Here is an 18,956-nt window from a genome sequence, read left to right on the forward strand (position 1 = left end):
TGGGCACGACCGTTTCCGGCTGCTACAGGCCATATTCTCATCTGTACTCGTTGGTTTCACTCGAATCCATCACGTTTGTCACCGAGATGGTTGCCGTACCACTAAAATAGAGAAGGACATTATATCTGTCCTTAAAAAGAGAAATCAACTACAAAACCAATAATATACGACTCATCATCGTCATCATCATCATCATTTAAGACTGATTATGCCTTTCAGCGTTCAGTCTGGAGCATAGCCCCCCTTATACAGTTCCTCCATGATCCCCTATTCAGTGCTAACATTGGTGCCTCTTCTGATGTTAAACCTATTACTTCAAAATCATTCTTAACCGAATCCAGGTACCTTCTCCTCGGTCTGCCCCGACTCCTCCTACCCTCTACTGCTGAATCCATGAGTCTCTTGGGTAACCTTGCTTCTCCCATGCGTGTAACATGACCCCACCATCTAAGCCTGTTCGCCCTGACTGCTACATCTATAGAGTTCATTCCCAGTTTTTCTTTGATTTCCTCATTGTGGACACCCTCCTGCCATTGTTCCCATCTACTAGTACCTGCAATCATCCTAGCTACTTTCATATCCGTAACCTCAACCTTGTTGATAAGGTAACCTGAATCCACCCAGCTTTCGCTCCCATACAACAAAGTTGGTCGAAAGATTGAACGGTGCACAGATAACTTAGTCTTGGTACTGACTTCCTTCTTGCAGAAGAGAGTAGATCGTAGCTGAGCGCTCACTGCATTAGCTTTGCTACACCTCGCTTCCAGTTCTTTCACTATGTTGCCATCCTGTGAGAATATGCATCCTAAGTACTTGAAACCGTCCACCTGTTCTAACTTTGTTCCTCCTATTTGGCACCCAATCCGTTTATATTTCTTTCCCACTGACATTACTTTCGTTTTGGAGATGCTAATGTTCATACCATAGTCCTTACATTTCTGATCTAGCTCTGCAATATTACTTTGCAAACTTTCAATCGAATCTGCCATCACAACTAAGTCATCCGCATATGCAAGACTGCTTATTTTGTGTTCACATATCTTAATCTCACCCAGCCAGTCTATTTTTTTCAACATATGATCCATAAATAATATGAACAACAGTGGAGACAGGTTGCAGCCTTGTCTTACCCCTGAAACTACTCTGAACCATGAACTCAATTTACCGTCAACTCTAACTGCTGCCTGAGTATCCATGTAAAGAGCTTTAATTGCTTGCAAAAGTATGCCTCCTATTCCATAATCTTGTAGAACAGACAATAACTTCCTCCTAGGAACCCGGTCATATGCCTTTTCTAGATCTATAAAGCATAGATACAATTCCCTGTTCCACTCATAACACTTCTCCATTATTTGCCGTAAGCTAAAGATCTGGTCCTGACAACCTCTAAGAGGCCTAAACCCACACTGATTTTCATCCAATTGGTCCTCAACAAATACTCGCACTTTCCTTTCAACAATACCTGAGAAGATTTAACCCACAACTCTGATTAAAGAGATACCTCTGTAGTTGTTACAATCTTTTCTGTTTCCATGTTTAAAGATTGGTGTGATTACTGCTTTTGTCCAGTCTGATGGAACCTCTCCCGACTCCCAGGCCATTTCATAATATACGAGTACATCACAATTTTGATATGTGTTGTCAGGCGTCATATACAGCTATCATTTCAGGACTCTCACCGCTGTGTGAAAACATGGTGACAAAAGTACAAGTACAAGGAAAAAAAATCAATAGACATATTATTCGATATCACACACTAATCAAGTAATAATCAGAAGGAAAATGTATCTCCTTTGACGTAGCAAAGCTAAAAGTGTGAACAATGTTGTAATTCTGCTATTCCATACGGTTTTCACTTTACGTTAGACAAATACTAATCAGGGTATTTATTGCTTGTATAGCATTTGTCTGGGGTGATGATTCACTAGATAGCAAAACCCAAACCACTGTTGTTAGTGATCCTTTCAGGTATTTCCAGAACATGTATTGTGTTATAAATCAGTGTTTCTAAAACACACTTCTGATTATTCCTACAAGTTCTTGTATCGAGACTGTGAGATTCCTTAAGATGCAGAGCTTTCTTTAACAGTTCTGTACTGAATTTCGTTCTGGCCGTTAGTAGATCGAATAAAAAACACGAGAAAAGAAAAATTATGAACGGTAATATTCCTCCCATGAGATCCGAACCACCATTTAAAGCAGCCAACGCATTATCAAGCGCGCGTTGCCACTATGCAACAGCACACTGGTGCTACAAACCTCTAGTTACTAACGTGGTGCCTAAGGTAGATCACTCGCAACTAGAAAGAAGGGAGCAGCCGTACCTGAACACCCACTCTGTGCCCAAACAGTGAATTTTATATATTCATTTTCACATCTTGAATGAAAATCGTTCAGGATATTTCATCTAGATAACAAGAAAGCATCAAGTGATTGTAGACGGATAGTTCGCTGCAATCCAGGAAGTAAGTGGCTGACCATAGCGTTGCTAAACATTTCCTGTAGTGTTGTCAATTCCCATCTACACTAGATTCCATATCGAGTGACTCCGAAAGCCGCATTTACTGGATAGCAAGGGAAAGCCAGCCCTAAATTAATCTGGTGGATGGTCACACATCGATTAAATGTGGAGTAGCTGCACGTGTTTCCCACCGAGATTTACTCCCATTTTTGTAACTAGACTAAACGACTGAATTGTAGACAGGAATATTGTTCTCGGCCACTATGGCAACCTGTACCTCAAACTAAGTGTCCAGTGAAGAGACAGCAGTCTCTTGTACGATATACGTGTCCGTTTCTTCTTCGTTTATTGTGGTTAAGGACAAATTTCTGTTAGCGCAAGAACAGTAGAACCAGAGGGTTAATATTACCCTCGGAGAACTACTTTAAGCTGCGTTTGTTTGCCTACTGGAAGATCGACGACATGTATTTCCAGAAAAGTATATTATCTATGATTATACCATACACATCTTTATACTGTCGTCTGGGGCAAGACATTCTGTCGGTGTGTACGACTTCCGATAGAATAAATGACATCGTCAATGGAGAAATTTATCATAAAATGCTGCATTCGATAATGAAACCAAGCGTTGAGAAGCTGTACTCCGCAGAGCGAAATTTTTTCTGCAGGCATCAGTAGCAGAAAGCATTAAGCTGTTACTTTCATTGTTTCCAAATAGGAATTTGAAGCGGTACCGTGAGTACGCTTCATGAACACAAATAGTGCCTCAGTTGAATAAATCCCAGCTGAGGGATATCAGAAGTTAATCAGCTGATTGCAGCATTGCCATATGATGTGACATGAGTCTTTTCTCACTTGTTAAGTCAATAACCCTGCTGACGGACATGTAGAAAGGCAACTAAGTGCTTTATTTCGATAACTTTTGCAATGTTTCACACATCCTCATCCTCTCTGTACCTTTTCAGTGTGTATGAGGGTATGCTTGTGAATGTGATGGGCTTGAAAAAAGTGAAGGGCGGTGTCAAAGTTTGTCAGTAGATGCAGTAGGCGTCTAGGAAGATAAACTAGGAAGGGGAAGACTTCAGAAAGATCGGTTCTGAGGAGTGTACAGGGTGGAGGTTGGTCTTCAGGCAACAGGAACGTGGAAATTCGAACAACGGCCGTGGTAGCCGGTCAGTAGCGCGGCTTGCTGGCTAGTAGCCGGGACGTGCTGAGGAGAGGACGCAGTGTGGAGGCGATTCGACTGGATGATGTAGTAAAATACAGTATATCATCATAGATACAGTTCGCGAACCAACGTCCCCTCTTCGGCTTGTTTCACGAGCGCAGTTTAATATTGTGTGCTGAGGTATCTCTGTGGGTTCCTTTCCAGCTTTGCGCAATCGCGCTTTTGCTATTATTTACATTGAAGGGGCATTTTGCTTAGTGATTCGCAGTGTACTTCAGCGTGTCGACGCATGGAAAGGCTGTGCCCTAGTGTGTGATAATTAATTCCCTTCGGTCTCCCTATAGTGTGACAATTAACAGGTTAATGGAACGAGACCTATTACAAATTTCAGTACGTATCAGCACCGATAATAGTGTAGACCAATGATCAGGAGTATGTTCAATGATGCCATCTTAATTTGTAATAAAATTTCAGTCACGTAAAATAGTGTTGGAAAATTCAGGGAATTACCTCCCCTGTCCCAATTGATTATTATCAAGCTCAAATTCATAATTATAGAAGAGTAAGGACACCATTATTACTTTATCAAAAAATGCCAAATCAACTGGCCATTCCCCCTCTTGAAAACCCAGTAAGGGTATGAGCGTAGGACTAAATAATGCTAGCGGTTACTGCTCCCATTACTGAGTGCGTTAGTTTTGTGTGAGTGTCGCGTTATCCGTTGCGTGCACTAGTGTTTTGTTGCTCGTTAAAAATCAGGGTCGTCGATAGTAACCAAATGACGAAATCCTCACACACACTCAACCACATCATCCAGTAGGGAAGATGTTTTGTTGTGTCTAGACAAGAGTCTAGACACAGGGTGAGGTTACCGATAGGCACGCGTACACACACGCCGGCTGGCGTGAGTTCTGGAACAGGATACTTGATGAATGCTATAGAGAAAAATATGCAGCTCCTTGAATACTTAACTTTAATTCATCCTTGTGGTACATCGCTATTGACGATACAAATGAGTATCTCCAGATACGGTTAATTACAATCACTGTAAGGCTAATGGCGCCTTGCTAGGTCGTAGCCATGGACTTAGCTGAAGGCTATTCTAACTATCTGCTCGGCTAATGAGCGATGCTTCGTCAGTGTAGTCGCTAGCAATGTCGTCGTACAACTGGGGCGAGTGCTAGTCCGCATCTCTAGACCTGCCATGTGGTGGCGCTAGGTCTGCAAGTACTGACAGTGGCGACACGCGGGTCCGACATGTACTAATGGACCGCGGCCGATTTAAGCTACCACCTAGCAAGTGTGGTGTCTGGCGGTGACACCACATTCCTCCCCCGCAAATCGGCGAACGGTCGTGTTATAAGGCTTCCGCCCGCCGTGGGGAGGGCCCCATGTTGACGTATGCGATGAGGTGGGGAGCCTAACAACAGGCGAGGCTGTGCCACCCGCACCCGGCCATTCGGTCCGAGGGGAGCTAGGAAACGCCTGGAAACCTACTCCAGGGTGCACGTCAACATGCGGCGCATGCGCCCGTAATGAAACAGGAGGGCCCGAAGGGTCGACCTCCATTGCGTCGGGGTATCCGACGCGCGATGACGCCATGTGGTCCGGAGCGGGCAAGAGGTCCAGGGCGGACGACAGCTGGTCACGGGAAGCGATCGGCGGCGCGTGACCCAGGGAGGCGGATGGCGGCTGCAGCGAAGCATCCTCTGCGGGCTGCGCCGGCGGCGGCTGCGGCGGCGACGGCGGCTGCGCGACGCCATGAGGCAAACTGGAAGGCATCGTCGGTAACACCTGGGGATGAGGCGAGCCAGTAGATGGGTCCCCAGGGCGCTGACCGGACGGCTCCGTCGCTGAAAGCAGACGGAGCGGCAGAACCCAGGCGACGACAGAGGCACAGCTGATTGAGATGCCGACGCACCTCACCAGAGGCCCCCAAAACCAAATACATCGCGCGGCCGAGACAGCGAAGAATGCGCCCTGCGAGCCAACGCCGTGAACCGCGATAGTTGTGATAGAATACAACGTCGCCTGAAACAAAAGCAGGCGTCTGCCTGATGCGGCGGATGCAGCAAAGACATCAAGGTTCGATGAGGACGACCATGGAGCAACTCAGCCGGCGAGCGACCATCGCGGGGCTGAGAGCGATACGAAGACAAAAAGAGCAATAACGCGTCCTCCCGAGAATGCGACTCTTTCAACTTCAACATCTGTGACTTGAAAGTCCGGACCAAACGTTCAGCGGCACCGTTTGACTGAGGCGAAAACGGCGCGGATGTCAGATGTTGAATACCATTGGCCTTGCAGAATGACTGAAATTCTGCGGACATGAATTGTGGGCCATTGTCGGAAACAATAGTCTGTGGAAGATCTTCAATGCAAAAGATAGCAGACAACGCTTGGATGGTGGCAGATGACGTCGTGGAAGACATCCGGACAACAAAAGGAAAATTACTGAAGGAATCGACAACAACCAACCATCGAGCATTCCAGAAGGGACCAGCAAAATCGATATGTAAGCGTTGCCAAGGGGAAGTGGCTTTCGGCCATGCAAAGAATTTCCGCGGCGGTGCGGATTGTTGTTCGGCACACGCCATGCAAGAAGAGCACATATTCGTAATCGCAGCATCGATTCCGAACCAAGTACAGTGCCGACGAGCAAGTTGTTTCGTACGCACTATACCCCAATGTCCTTGGTGGAGAAGCTTTAAGACAGAGGACTGTAACGAACGTGGGACCACGACCCGAGACTGATCATTATCAGAACGCAACAACAAAACACCACGTCGTACAAAAAGTCTCTCCTTGTGAGCAAAAAATCGGCGAACCATCGGATCCTCGATCCGCGACTTCGACAAGGGCCATTGCGTAGCAACAAAACGCAAAACGGTAGCAAGGACAGGGTCGGCAGCTGTGGCTGTAGCTACACGACGAAAATCAATCGGAAACGATTCGACCACGTCATCGGTTTCCGCATCAATGAACATGCAAGCAAGTTCGGAAGAATCGAATGCTGTATCCTCAGCAACTGGCAAACGGGACAACGCATCTGCGTTTCCGTGCTTAGCAGTGGACCGATACAAGATATCGTAGCGGTACTGCGAGAGGAAAATAGACCAGCGAATGAATTTCTGCGCTGTACGTGGAGGTACAGGCTTGTTCGGATGAAACAGCGATGTCAAAGGTTTGTGGTCTGTGATGATAGTAAAGTGACGACCATACAAGAAATCGTGAAACTTTGTAACACCAAACACGAGAGCCAAAGCTTCTTTCTCTATCTGGGAATAATTGCGTTGCGCTGACGACAGCAATTTGGACGCAAAGGCGATAGGGCGATCATGCGAACCATCTTTGTGCGCAAGCACAGCACCGATCCCGAAATCCGATGCATCTACCATCAACAAAAGGGGTTTCTGGGGATCGAATGGCGTAAGGCAAGTATTTGAAAGCAACGCCGATTTCAATTGGCGAAAGGCGCGGTCGCATTCCGTCGACCAGACGAACGGAACACCTTTACGGCGTAAGCGATGAAGCGGAGCTGAAATGGAAGAGGCATGAGGAAGAAATTTATGATAATAGTTAATTTTTCCCAACACACTCTGTAGCTGCTTCACATTTTGCGGCGAAGGCAAGTCCTGTATGGCACGGAGGTGCTCTGGACTCGGATGTATGCCTTGGGCATTAATTACATGGCCCAGATATGGCAAGTCACGAGCAAAAAACACACATTTGTCCTTCCTCAAGCGAAGACCATTTTGTCGCAAGACTTGAAATAATGTTCGGAGATTTTGTAAATGTTCCGCTTCTGTCTTTCCGGAGATCACTATATCGTCCAGATAGTTTGCTGCAGTAGGGACCGACGCACAAATAGTTTGTAAATATTGCTGAAATAATGCAGGGGCGGATGCACACCCGAATGGCAGTCTTTTGAATCTGTACAATCCAAGATGCGTGTTAACCACCAATACGCGCTGGGATTCTTCGTCCACCGGTATTTGCAAGTACGCATCTGCTAGGTCCAACTTTGAAAAATATTTTCCCGGGCACAGTTTGTCAAATAGATCTTCCGGGCGGGGCAAAGGAAAAGTAGCAGTCACTAGTTGTGGATTCACTGTTGCCTTGAAGTCCACGCAAAGTCTCAATTTTCCGGAAGGTTTTTTGCAAAATTACTAAGGGTGAGGCCCAGAGAGAAGCCTGCACACGTTCAATGACACCTTGGGATTCTAAATCGTGTAATGTTCTTGCGACCTCATCACGCAATGCGTGGGGAACATTGCGCGCTCTGAAAAATTTCGGTTGCGCGTTGACTTTGAGTTCCAAATGTGCTTCATAGTTCTTAGCGCAACCAAGGCCCGGTGCAAAAATGTCTGCAAATTCCTCACATAGACGAGAAACACTGGCTGAAGGCACAGTCTGGTTCACTGATAGGACCTGATTTACGATAGACAAGTTAAACAACTGAAATAAATCTAAACCAAACAAGTTCACTGCAGCAGAAGAACGAAGAACGTAAAATGACACTAGTTTTGTTTGTCCCTTGTATGTGGCAAGAAGGCTACACTGTCCTAACACAGGGATATGCTGTCCTGAATAACTAGTTAGCTGAACTTTCGCGGCACGCAACGGCGGGGCGCCCAGTTGTTTGTACGTGGCGTGATTGAGCAATGAAACTGCAGCTCCGGTATCGAGCTGGAACGGTATCACTTGTCCGGCAAAGTCCAAATCGACAAAAAGTTTATTGTCCTGCTGACGACAAGAGCGACTGTTTTGTGCAACTTGAACAGACACTGGTACAGAATCACTTGCGACGTGACGGGATTGCCGTCGACGTCGACGCACACTTTTTGTGGGACAAACACAGTCACAGTTAGAGAGAGGAACACTGGGCGGAGTGGCATTAACTACATGAATGTCCATGGGCGAAGGTTCCCGAGCCTGAGTGTCCTTGGTTTGATTCCGGCGCGAAGCAAAGGGCCTGGAATAGTTGGTAGTGTCCGATCGGAGCTTTTTCTGGCAAACACTTTGAACATGTCCTTTCTTATTACAGAAAAAGCAAACAGCTTGGCGTGACGGGCAAGTCTCACGCGAATGTCTAGTTGCACACCGCGGGCATGATTTAAGCACTGCATTTGCTCGCTTTCGCGGGACACGTAGCGTTGCGGACGGGCGCGAAGGCTGTTTACAGTTCCTTGCAGCGCGCCCGGCGGGCCGGTTAATGCGACACACAGCTGGCGAAGTTTCAAATGATTCCTGAGCAAAGTCAAGTGTGTCTTGCCTATCCAATATGTCTATCACTTGTTGAAGGGAGGGATTAACTAGTTTCAAAATTTGTTCCCTTATGCGAACATCAGAAACGTTCTGTGCTATTGCATCACGCACCATTGTATCTGAATAAGGAAGGCCACAGTCACATTCAAATGCGCAGTCTCTAGTAAGGCCTTGCAAAGTTGCAACCCACTCCCTATTAGTTTGACCTGCCGTACGCTTTGTACGAAAGAACGTATACCTTTTTGCAACTACATTGACTGTTTCTTTGAAATAGGCATCTAAAGCCGACACAATTTCTTCGTAGGACAGAGTTGCTACGTCGCGTCGGGGAAACAATTTCACTATCACATGGTACGTTTGCACGCCGACACAAGACAATAAGTGAGGCTGCCGCTCGTTACCTTGAATTCTGTAGGCGGCGAGATGGAATCCAAATTGTCGAGACCATTCCGGCCAGCTCTCCTGAGTTTGGTCAAACTGGCGAAACTGCGGTGCAACTGCATGTTGTGGCTGCGGTAGCGATGAAGCGGCGGCTGCCGCATCGTTTTGCAGCGCACGTTGACCCTGGACGAGCTGTCCCAGGGCATCCAATAACGCCTGCGTCTGCTGATTCTGCAAGCGATAAAATTCGGACAGTACATCTGGAGATTGTGGCGAAGGCATGACACAAATAAATCAGAGCAATACGAACGCGAAAGCCTCTTTTGAGACTCGTCGCCAATCTGTTGTGGCGTAGCAAAACAGCCACGCCACTCTGAGGTAGCCGAAAGGCACGCGTACACACACGCCGGCTGGCGTGAGTTCTGGAACAGGATACTTGATGAATGCTATAGAGAAAAATATGCAGCTCCTTGAATACTTAACTTTAATTCATCCTTGTGGTACATCGCTATTGACGATACAAATGAGTATCTCCAGATACGGTTAATTACAATCACTGTAAGGCTAATGGCGCCTTGCTAGGTCGTAGCCATGGACTTAGCTGAAGGCTATTCTAACTATCTGCTCGGCTAATGAGCGATGCTTTGTCAGTGTAGTCGCTAGCAATGTCGTCGTACAACTGGGGCGAGTGCTAGTCCGCATCTCTAGACCTGCCATGTGGTGGCGCTAGGTCTGCAAGTACTGACAGTGGCGACACGCGGGTCCGACATGTACTAATGGACCGCGGCCGATTTAAGCTACCACCTAGCAAGTGTGGTGTCAGGCGGTGACACCACAGAAGAAATATACACTCCTGGAAATGGAAAAAAGAACACATTGACACCGGTGTGTCAGACCCACCATACTTGCTCCGGACACTGCGAGAGGGCTGTACAAGCAATGATCACACACACGGCACAGCGGACACACCAGGAACTGCGGTGTTGGCCGTCGAATGGCGCTAGCTGCGCAGCATTTGTGCACCGCCGCCGTCAGTGTCAGCCAGTTTGCCGTGGCATACGGAGCTCCATCGCAGTCTTTAACACTGGTAGCATGCCGCGACAGCGTGGACGTGAACCGTATGTGCAGTTGACGGACTTTGAGCGAGGGCGTATAGTGGGCATGCGGGAGGCCGGGTGGACGTACCGCCGAATTGCTCAACACGTGGGGCGTGAGGTCTCCACAGTACATCGATGTTGTCGCCAGTGGTCGGCGGAAGGTGCACGTGCCCGTCGACCTGGGACCGGACCGCAGCGACGCACGGATGCACGCCAAGACCGTAGGATCCTACGCAGTGCCGTAGGGGACCGCACCGCCACTTCCCAGCAAATTAGGGACACTGTTGCTCCTGGGGTATCGGCGAGGACCATTCGCAACGGTCTCCATGAAGCTGGGCTACGGTCCCGCACACCGTTAGGCCGTCTTCCGCTCACGCCCCAACATCGTGCAGCCCGCCTCCAGTGGTGTCGCGACAGGCGTGAATGGAGGGACGAATGGAGACGTGTCGTCTTCAGCGATGAGAGTCGCTTCTGCCTTGGTGCCAATGATGGTCGTATGCGTGTTTGGCGCCGTGCAGGTGAGCGCCGCAATCAGGACTGCATACGACCGAGGCACACAGGGCCAACACCCGGCATCATGGTGTGGGGAGCGATCTCCTACACTGGCCGTACACCACTGGTGATCGTCGGGGGACACTGAATAGTGCACGGTACATCCAAACCGTCATCGAACCCATCGTTCTACCATTCCTAGACCGGTAAGGGAACTTGCTGTTCCAACAGGACAATGCACGTCCGCATGTATTCCGTGCCACCCAACGTTCTCTAGAAGGTGTAAGTCAACTGCCCTGGCCAGCAAGATCTCCGGATCTGTCCCCCATTGAGCATGTTTGGGACTGGATGAAGCGTCGTCTCACGCGGTCTGCACGTCCAGCACGAACGCTGGTCCAACTGAGGCGCCAGGTGGAAATGGCATGGCAAGCCGTTCCACAGGACTACATCCAGCATCTCTACGATCGTCTCCATGGGAGAATAGCAGCCTGCATTGCTGCGAAAGGTGGATATACACTGTACTAGTGCCGACATTGTGCATGCTCTGTTGCCTGTGTCTATGTGCCTGTGGTTCTGTCAGTGTGATCATGTGATGTATCTGACCCCAGGAATGTGTCAATAAAGTTTCCCCTTCCTGGGACAATGAATTCACGGTGTTCTTATTTCAATTTCCAGGAGTCTAGATAAAAATACAATGCCAAACTAGTGAATAAGCACAGAACAAGCAAGCACGCAGCATAGGCATGCACGCACAAATAGACGGTTACGCGGAAATACACTACTTTCCTAAAGGCTGTACCGTCTCGAGGAATCATTCTCCTCTGTTAAGGCGCTGCAGTCATGGACTGTGCGGCTGGTCCCGGCGGAGGTTCGAGTCCTCCCTCGGGCATGGGTGTGTGTGTTTGTCCTTATGATGATTTAGGTTAAGTAGTGTGTAAGCTTAGGGACTGATGACCTTAGCAGTTAAGTCCAGTAAGATTTCACACACACTTCCAATCATTCTCCTCTATGATTCGTTCGCTGCCGCCCCCCTCCACCTATCGATCTCTACATTATTGTTACGTCTTGATCTGTTCCTCTTGTTATTATTTTCTGAAGAGTGGTTTGACTTAGTTCTCCACAGTAATCTATCTTTATCTGTATATAACTACCACAACCTACATCCGTTTGAATCTGCTTACTGTACTCAAACCTTGGTCTCCCACTGCAGTATTTACCTCTCCTTCCATTACCAAACTGGCGGGTCCTTGATGCCTCAGGTTGTCCTATAAATCCATGCCTTCTTTTATTGAAGTTGAGCAACAATTTTTTCTTCAAACCGATGCAGTACCTAGTCATACGTTATTCGATATACCCTTCTAACTTTGAAAGTACTTTTGTAGCACATTTCAAAAGCTTCACTTCTCTCCTTGTCTGAACTGCTTGTTGTCCACGTTTCTCTCGTGTATAAGGCTACAGTTTAGACAAATAGTAACACTTAAATTTATATTCAATGGTTACTTTTCTTTTTCAAGATTGCTTTTCTTGCTATTATCTGTCTGCATTTTATATCATCCGCTCCTGTCATCGTCAGTTATCTTACTGGCCAAATATTGTCTGGGGTGTGATTTCGCATGACAGCAGGAGTACTCTTGTGATTGTCCCACGCACGCTTACTTCAGTCAAGTGATTCGACATGTTGTGCTGCTATTCATGAACAGCATTCCAGGAGGTGCTTTCCAATAAGATAACGCTCACCCACATACCGCTGTAACCCATATGCTCGACCGAGTTTCGACTTGCTGCCTTGGTCTACTGGATCACCAGATTTGTGTCCAATCGAGCACATATGAGACATCATTATCCACAAACAAGATTAACCGTCCCTGCACTGACCGACCAAGTGCAACAGGCAAACTCACATCCGGGACCTGTACGACGCAATGAATGCATATGTGCATTATGAAACTTCCTGGCAGATTAAAACTGTATGCCCGACCGAGACTCGAACTCGGGACCTTTGCCTTTCGCGGGCAAGTGCTCTACCATCTGAGCTACCGAAGCACGACTCACGCCCGGTACTCACAGCTTTACTTCTGCCAGTACCTCGTCTCCTACCTTCCAAACATTACAGAAGCTCTCCTGCGAACCTTGCAGAACTAGCACTCCTGAAAGAAAGGATATTGGGGAGACATGGCTTAGCCACAGCCTGGGGGATGTTTCCAGAATGAGATTTTCACTCTGCAGCGGAGTGTACGCTGATATGAAACTTCCTGGCAGATTAAAACTTTGTGCCCGACCGAGACTCGAACTCGGGACCTTTGCCTTTCGCGGGCAAGTGCTCTACCATCTTTTTATTTATTTTTTTTTTTTTTTATTTTAGACAGTGGCGGGCATCGAACCCGGGACCGAAGACGTTTTGATTATGAATCAAAGATGCTACCCCTTTTTTTATTTTTTTTTAATCAAAATTTACGCAGTGGCGGGAATCGAACACGGGACCGAAAACGTTTTCATTACGAATCAAACACGCTACCCCCTTTTTTTTATTTTTTTTGTTACCGGTGTATTTTTTTAATTGTTTGACGCTACCCCCTTTTTTTAATAAATAAAAAAATAAAAAATAAAAAACCTAAGTGCCACCGCCACTTGTCATCCTACAACAAAAAAATCTGATCCACTTCAGGCGTTGGCTCCTGAGTAAACCCACCCCAGAGAGCTGCCTATAGACCAGGGCTCTGGCTCTGAGCACTATGGGACTCAACTGCTGAGATCATTAGTCCCCTAGAACTTAGAACTAGTTAAACCTAACTAACCTAAGGACATCACAAACATCCATGCCCGAGGCAGGATTCGAACCTGCGACCGTAGCGGCCTTGCGGTTCCAGACTGCAGCGCCTTTAACCGCACGGCCACTTCGGCCGGCCTATAGACCAGGGGAAGTATGGGAATCAAGGTTAGGGCTATCCGTTGCCACTTTTTGTTTTTATATGATTACATTTAGGGAGCGTGTACAAATGAGAATTCTTGTAACTAAGTGTTACAAGTAAGTGTTACAACAACAAAGGTGGCATAAAAGAGTAATCAAAAAATAAAAATATAAACCACTGATGTAATTCTAACTAAAAGGTTCTTCAATAATGTAACTGGTTCCACTTGGGGCCTCGCCATCGTTATCTGAAATCTCCAATAGCGCCTTTGAAGGGCATCTGCAACGGAGGCATTCTGCTTCGCTAGTGCCTCAAGGAAAACAGTATCCTTGCAGCAGCTTGTCTCTTCCTTTGGTCATGGCTGACAAGGCAGAACGTTGAGCCGTTAGTGTGATGCGGCACAGCACATTAACCACAGCCTGGCACTCCCCAGCTGAGTGGGGGGTTAACGAAAACGCTGCGTAAATAATTTGCGAAGAGCGTACGGTATTTCGGTGTGCGTTCGAGGACATTGTGAGCATTTTGTAGGAACCACCAGTAATCAAGCTGCTCTTTCTCTCCGTCGCTAAAGATGTAGGCGACGGTAAGTCCTTTGAACCATGTAAGCGCATGATATTTTGCAGCCGGAAAGTAAGTTTCATCGGGACAGAGTAGGGTCTGAGGGTCAATCATATCAGGTGTGACCCGGAGGTAACAAGCCAATATCTTCTGTGTTAGTCGCCAAACTCCGGACGATGATGCGCAAGTAAAACGATGTTCATCGGTATCCAAAAGGTGACAATCTGGGCAATAAGGGGAGTCTGCCAGTCCAATAGTGTGAAGTCGCTGGCGTGTGGCATATTTTCTGTTGGCGATCTGATACCACTTGGAACGCACCGTGGATGACAGAAAGTGGTGGTGTATCGTTTTCCACACTCTTGGCCAGTGAACCGTAGGGTACTTGTTTTCCACCACGTTATGGTGAACAGCCCGCAGAAGGTTGGTATAAAAATCTTTCGCCTTTGGTGGACGTGTGGCGGAGAGGTTGGAGCTGACATAGCTGTAATCAAGAATGAAGGTCGACACATGGGAGAGCTGTGGTGCGACGTGCGCAACCGACACCGGCGGGACGTTAGAGGCTGGCATCAGAACCTGTAGTAAACGACCCGTGAGAGAGGTATATTGACTTTTCCATCGTTTCCTCATGTTGCTCATGTAAAGGGCAGCTGCTCTCGCCCTGACGTTGACCAATCCCAGCCCTCCTTTGTGCACTGGGAGGGTAAGAGTGTCGTATCGTACTTTAAAGATATGACCTGCGGAAACGTAGTAACTGAAGGCCGCCTGAAGCCGGCGACCTATCTGCAGCGGTAGTGGGAGGACCTGTGCCACGTGGTTGAGTTTTGATGCTACGTAGAGGTTCAGGTATTCAACACGCTGTAGCTGATTCAAGTCCCGGAGCAGGTTCTGTCGCACCATTGCGCGTATGATCTGTAATAACCGTCGGTAGTTTGCTGCAGCTGTTTTACGTACATCTTTCTTGAACGTGATTCCCAAATATCGCAGATCAGAAACTGTTGGGAGGGGAGCGAGGGCTTCCGGTCCGAGACCACGCCCAATGTCCAACGCCGCCGACTTGTTGATGTTCAGAAGACTGCCTGCGGCCTGTCCGTATCGCTCAATCCAGGTTAGTACGCTTTGAACTTCGTCATTGGAACGAACCAGCAGTAGCAGGTCGTCAGCGTATGTCCTATAGCGAAAGGTGACGTCCCGCAGCGTGATGCCAGATAGGCGGTGGTTAAGGTCCCCTAGGAGTGGCTCGAGTGCGATTGCATAAAGGTAGGTAGAAAGGGGACAACCCTGGCGTAGAGACCTCTTAATGGGTACTGGTCCTACCGTCCTTCCATTGACCTGGACGTGTGAGCTGGCTGCGGTCCAAAAAACGTTTTGATTATGAATCAAAGACTCTACCCCTAGACCACAGGTAGTCCCCCAGAGCTACCGAAGCACGACTCACGCACGGTACTCACAGCTTTACTTCTGCCAGTACCTCGCCTCTTACCTTCCAAACTTTACAGAAGCTCTCCTGCTAACCTTGCACAACTAGCACTCCTGAAAGAAAGGATATTGCGGAGACATGGCTTAGCCACAGCCTGGGGGATGTTTCCAGAATGAGATTTTCACTCTGCAGCGGAGTGTGCGCTGATATGAAACTTCCTGGCAGATTAAAACTGTGAGGACGGGGCGTGAGCCATGCTTGGGTAGCTCAGTTGGTAGAGCACTTTCCCGCGAAAGGCAACGGTCCCGAGTTCGAGTTTCGGTCGGGCACACAGTTTTAATCTGCCAGGAAGTTTCATATCAGCGCACACTCCGCTGCAGAGTGAAAATCTCATTCTGGAAACATCCCCCAGGCTGTGGCTAAGCCATGTCTCCGCAATATCCTTTCTTTCAGGAGTGCTAGTTCTGCAAGGTTCGCAGGAGAGCTTCTGTAAAGTTTGGAAGGTAGGAGACGAGGTACTGGCAGAAGTAAAGCTGTGAGTACCGGGCGTGAGTCGTGCTTCGGTAGCTCAGATGGTAGAGCACTTGCCCGCGGAAGGCAAAGGTCCCGAGTTCGAGTCTCGGCTGGCACACAGTTTTAATCTGCCAGGAAGTTTCATATCAGCGCACACTCCGCTGCAGAGTGAAAATCTCATTCTGGCTTTTGTGCATTGTTTCCGTTTAACATTCTGGCGGTTACAGCTGTTATTAGTGTACCAGCATTTCACATTTTGTTCAAATGGTTCAAATGCTCTGAGCACTATGGGACTTAACATCTATGGTCATCAGTCCCCTAGAACTTAGACCTACGTAAACCTAACTAACCTAAGGACATCACACAACACCCACTCATCACGAGGCAGAGAAAATATTTCACATTTTCAATGGCCTATCTCGTGTTTACATTAAACGGTGATCTAGCAATGTTAATCACTGAAGTATGTTACCTAGACAAATGTATTCCCGAAACTTCTTGTCCTATGCATTAATTATTTTCTGGTGTTGCGTCTCTTATCTGTCAATGTATTTCTGCGAAAAGCGATGTATCCAAGTGTTTGTCCGATAAATTCCATTTTCCTCTTTTCTGTTTCTCTTACCACTTTTACAACTCGCAGGTTTTCCAGAATTGTTTTCTCGCAGGTTTTCGAGATGTGTTTTCCATTCCCTCTCTCGGAGATTTTTCAGTGACATCCCGATTTTCATTCAATTTAGGCAATATTTTCTTTTATATCTTTTTCCATGCTGAAGCTATTCTTCATCTCGCTTCTATTAGGTAGGTATTATCTTCCGTAATTGTACTGCTGAGACAGTCAGTGTACTTATTTGTTTAATTTCAGTGCTATTAATGTCTATTTTGATGGACAATATTTAATTTTGTTGTTTTATATTTCCGAATTCCTGCTTTATTCCATCAGAAAGTTACATAGTTATTTATATACTTTTCTGAAACTACGACTTTCGAAAGGTCATCAGAATATATGAAGTATTAACGTCTTTCCCAACGAATTTAATTCCTTTTGTTTGCTTCTTCCATGATTTGTATCGCTTGTGCAATACATATACTCAGTAATTACGAGTATAAAGGAAAACCCTGCTATAATTCTTTCCAGATTCTATACTCCATGATTTGTATCGCTTGTGCAATACATATACTCAGTAATTACGAGTATAAAGGAAAACCCTACTATAATTCTTTCCAGATTCTATACTCCTGCTCTATTTCGTTTACAATATTTTTCGTGATCTGATTTTTCTATAGTTCATAAATTATTTATCCACCTACGGAATCCAGCCCAGTTTTCTTCATCGTGGTAAAAAGTAGTTGTTACGTGCACGCTATTGGAAGCCTTTAGAAATTGGTAGTATGCGATTCTTTGCAGCAGCGCCCATCCAGCCATAATTGCTTCGTCAGCTCCAGTAACTGTCCTAATCCCAAAATAAGTTTTCCTTCTTTTCTTTTCGCTATATTCACAAGTGTCTGCTTTTGATGTTTGTTGTATATTTTAGTTTCTTTCAGATATATGCATCAGATAAACTAATCAACATTCTTTTTGTTATAGTTGTAACGCGCTAATTGTTCGCTGCTACGTTGTAACTGGTTCTTGTTTTCGGCTATGACTGGGGACATCACATTAATATCATAAGAAGGGGCTACTACTGGCTTGCTACCCCTCAGAAAAAAAGTTACTTCTATAATTGATTGAAATTTAAGTTGCAGGGTCACCACTAGCCCAGACTCTACTTTGTATGTCTATATAAAGGAAGCTGGACTGGAAAAATTCGCAGCTGCATTAATTGATTTCAAGGTTTTTTTACATGAATGACCAACAAAGCTTAAATCATGCAGCCACACAGAGTTAATAAAATAGAATAATTTCGAATAAAATGGTTCAGTAAAGCAGCTTTGACGGGACACGCCTAGTGATTCAAGGAAAGACAATTGACAAAAAAAATTTGCTGGTACCCCTTGCAAAATCACACGATAATTTAATCATGTCAGTTATTCACAAGTTCATAGTCTATACGGAAAATTCGTGAGGAAGAGGAGGGGAACAGATCGCACATCCATTCACAGACAAACAAAATGAGACATGCTTATATCAGAGCTCCACCAACGCTACATAAATGAAACTACAGCAAGGATGTTTGTACCGACTGCGGGGTTAACGTTAAACCCGAATCGAAAGCGAGAGAGCTTAAACACAATTCGGTAGATAGGCAAGCAGTATTGGAGTTCTCGCTGAAAGTACAACGAATCCAAGAAAACGAGACTGGGATGAAAAGACGATAAAAATTACGGGCGAATTCCAGTTACATTTATAAACCAAACGAATATTCAATTATACGTAAATTTCAACACTTATGCTCCAGGTAACAGAGGGTACAACGAGCGAAGCCACCTGGTTCTCACTAACAAAGGAAATAGTTCACCACAAACAAATCACATATTTCACAAGCGAAATTAACAAGACCAGGACCGTGTTTAATGATACGTAGTGAACTCACCAGAAGCCCAGGACAGAGCGCCTTCAGCGTAGCCGATGGCGAGGGAGCTCCCAGGTAAACGGAAGTGACGAGAACATCCGTTCACTTACCTGCTTAACACAAAGCCTATCCTCGGACAGTGGGGATAAACCTCTTTGCTTACTCACAGGATCACAAAGTTA

The 18,956-nt window shown here is 46.5% G+C and overlaps 1 non-coding gene across 1 annotated transcript; it reads left to right on the top strand.

Moving 5' to 3' along the window:
* The first annotated feature begins 16,306 nt into the window (after nt 1-16,306).
* On the top strand, nt 16,307-16,382 carry Trnap-cgg (transfer RNA proline (anticodon CGG)). Its single transcript has one exon. It is a non-coding gene; the product is annotated as a tRNA-Pro (tRNA).
* Nucleotides 16,383-18,956: the final 2,574 nt, after the last annotated feature.

The sequence above is a fragment of the Schistocerca cancellata genome, chromosome 4 (assembly GCF_023864275.1).
Source record: "Schistocerca cancellata isolate TAMUIC-IGC-003103 chromosome 4, iqSchCanc2.1, whole genome shotgun sequence".
Lineage (NCBI taxonomy): Eukaryota > Metazoa > Arthropoda > Insecta > Orthoptera > Acrididae > Schistocerca > Schistocerca cancellata.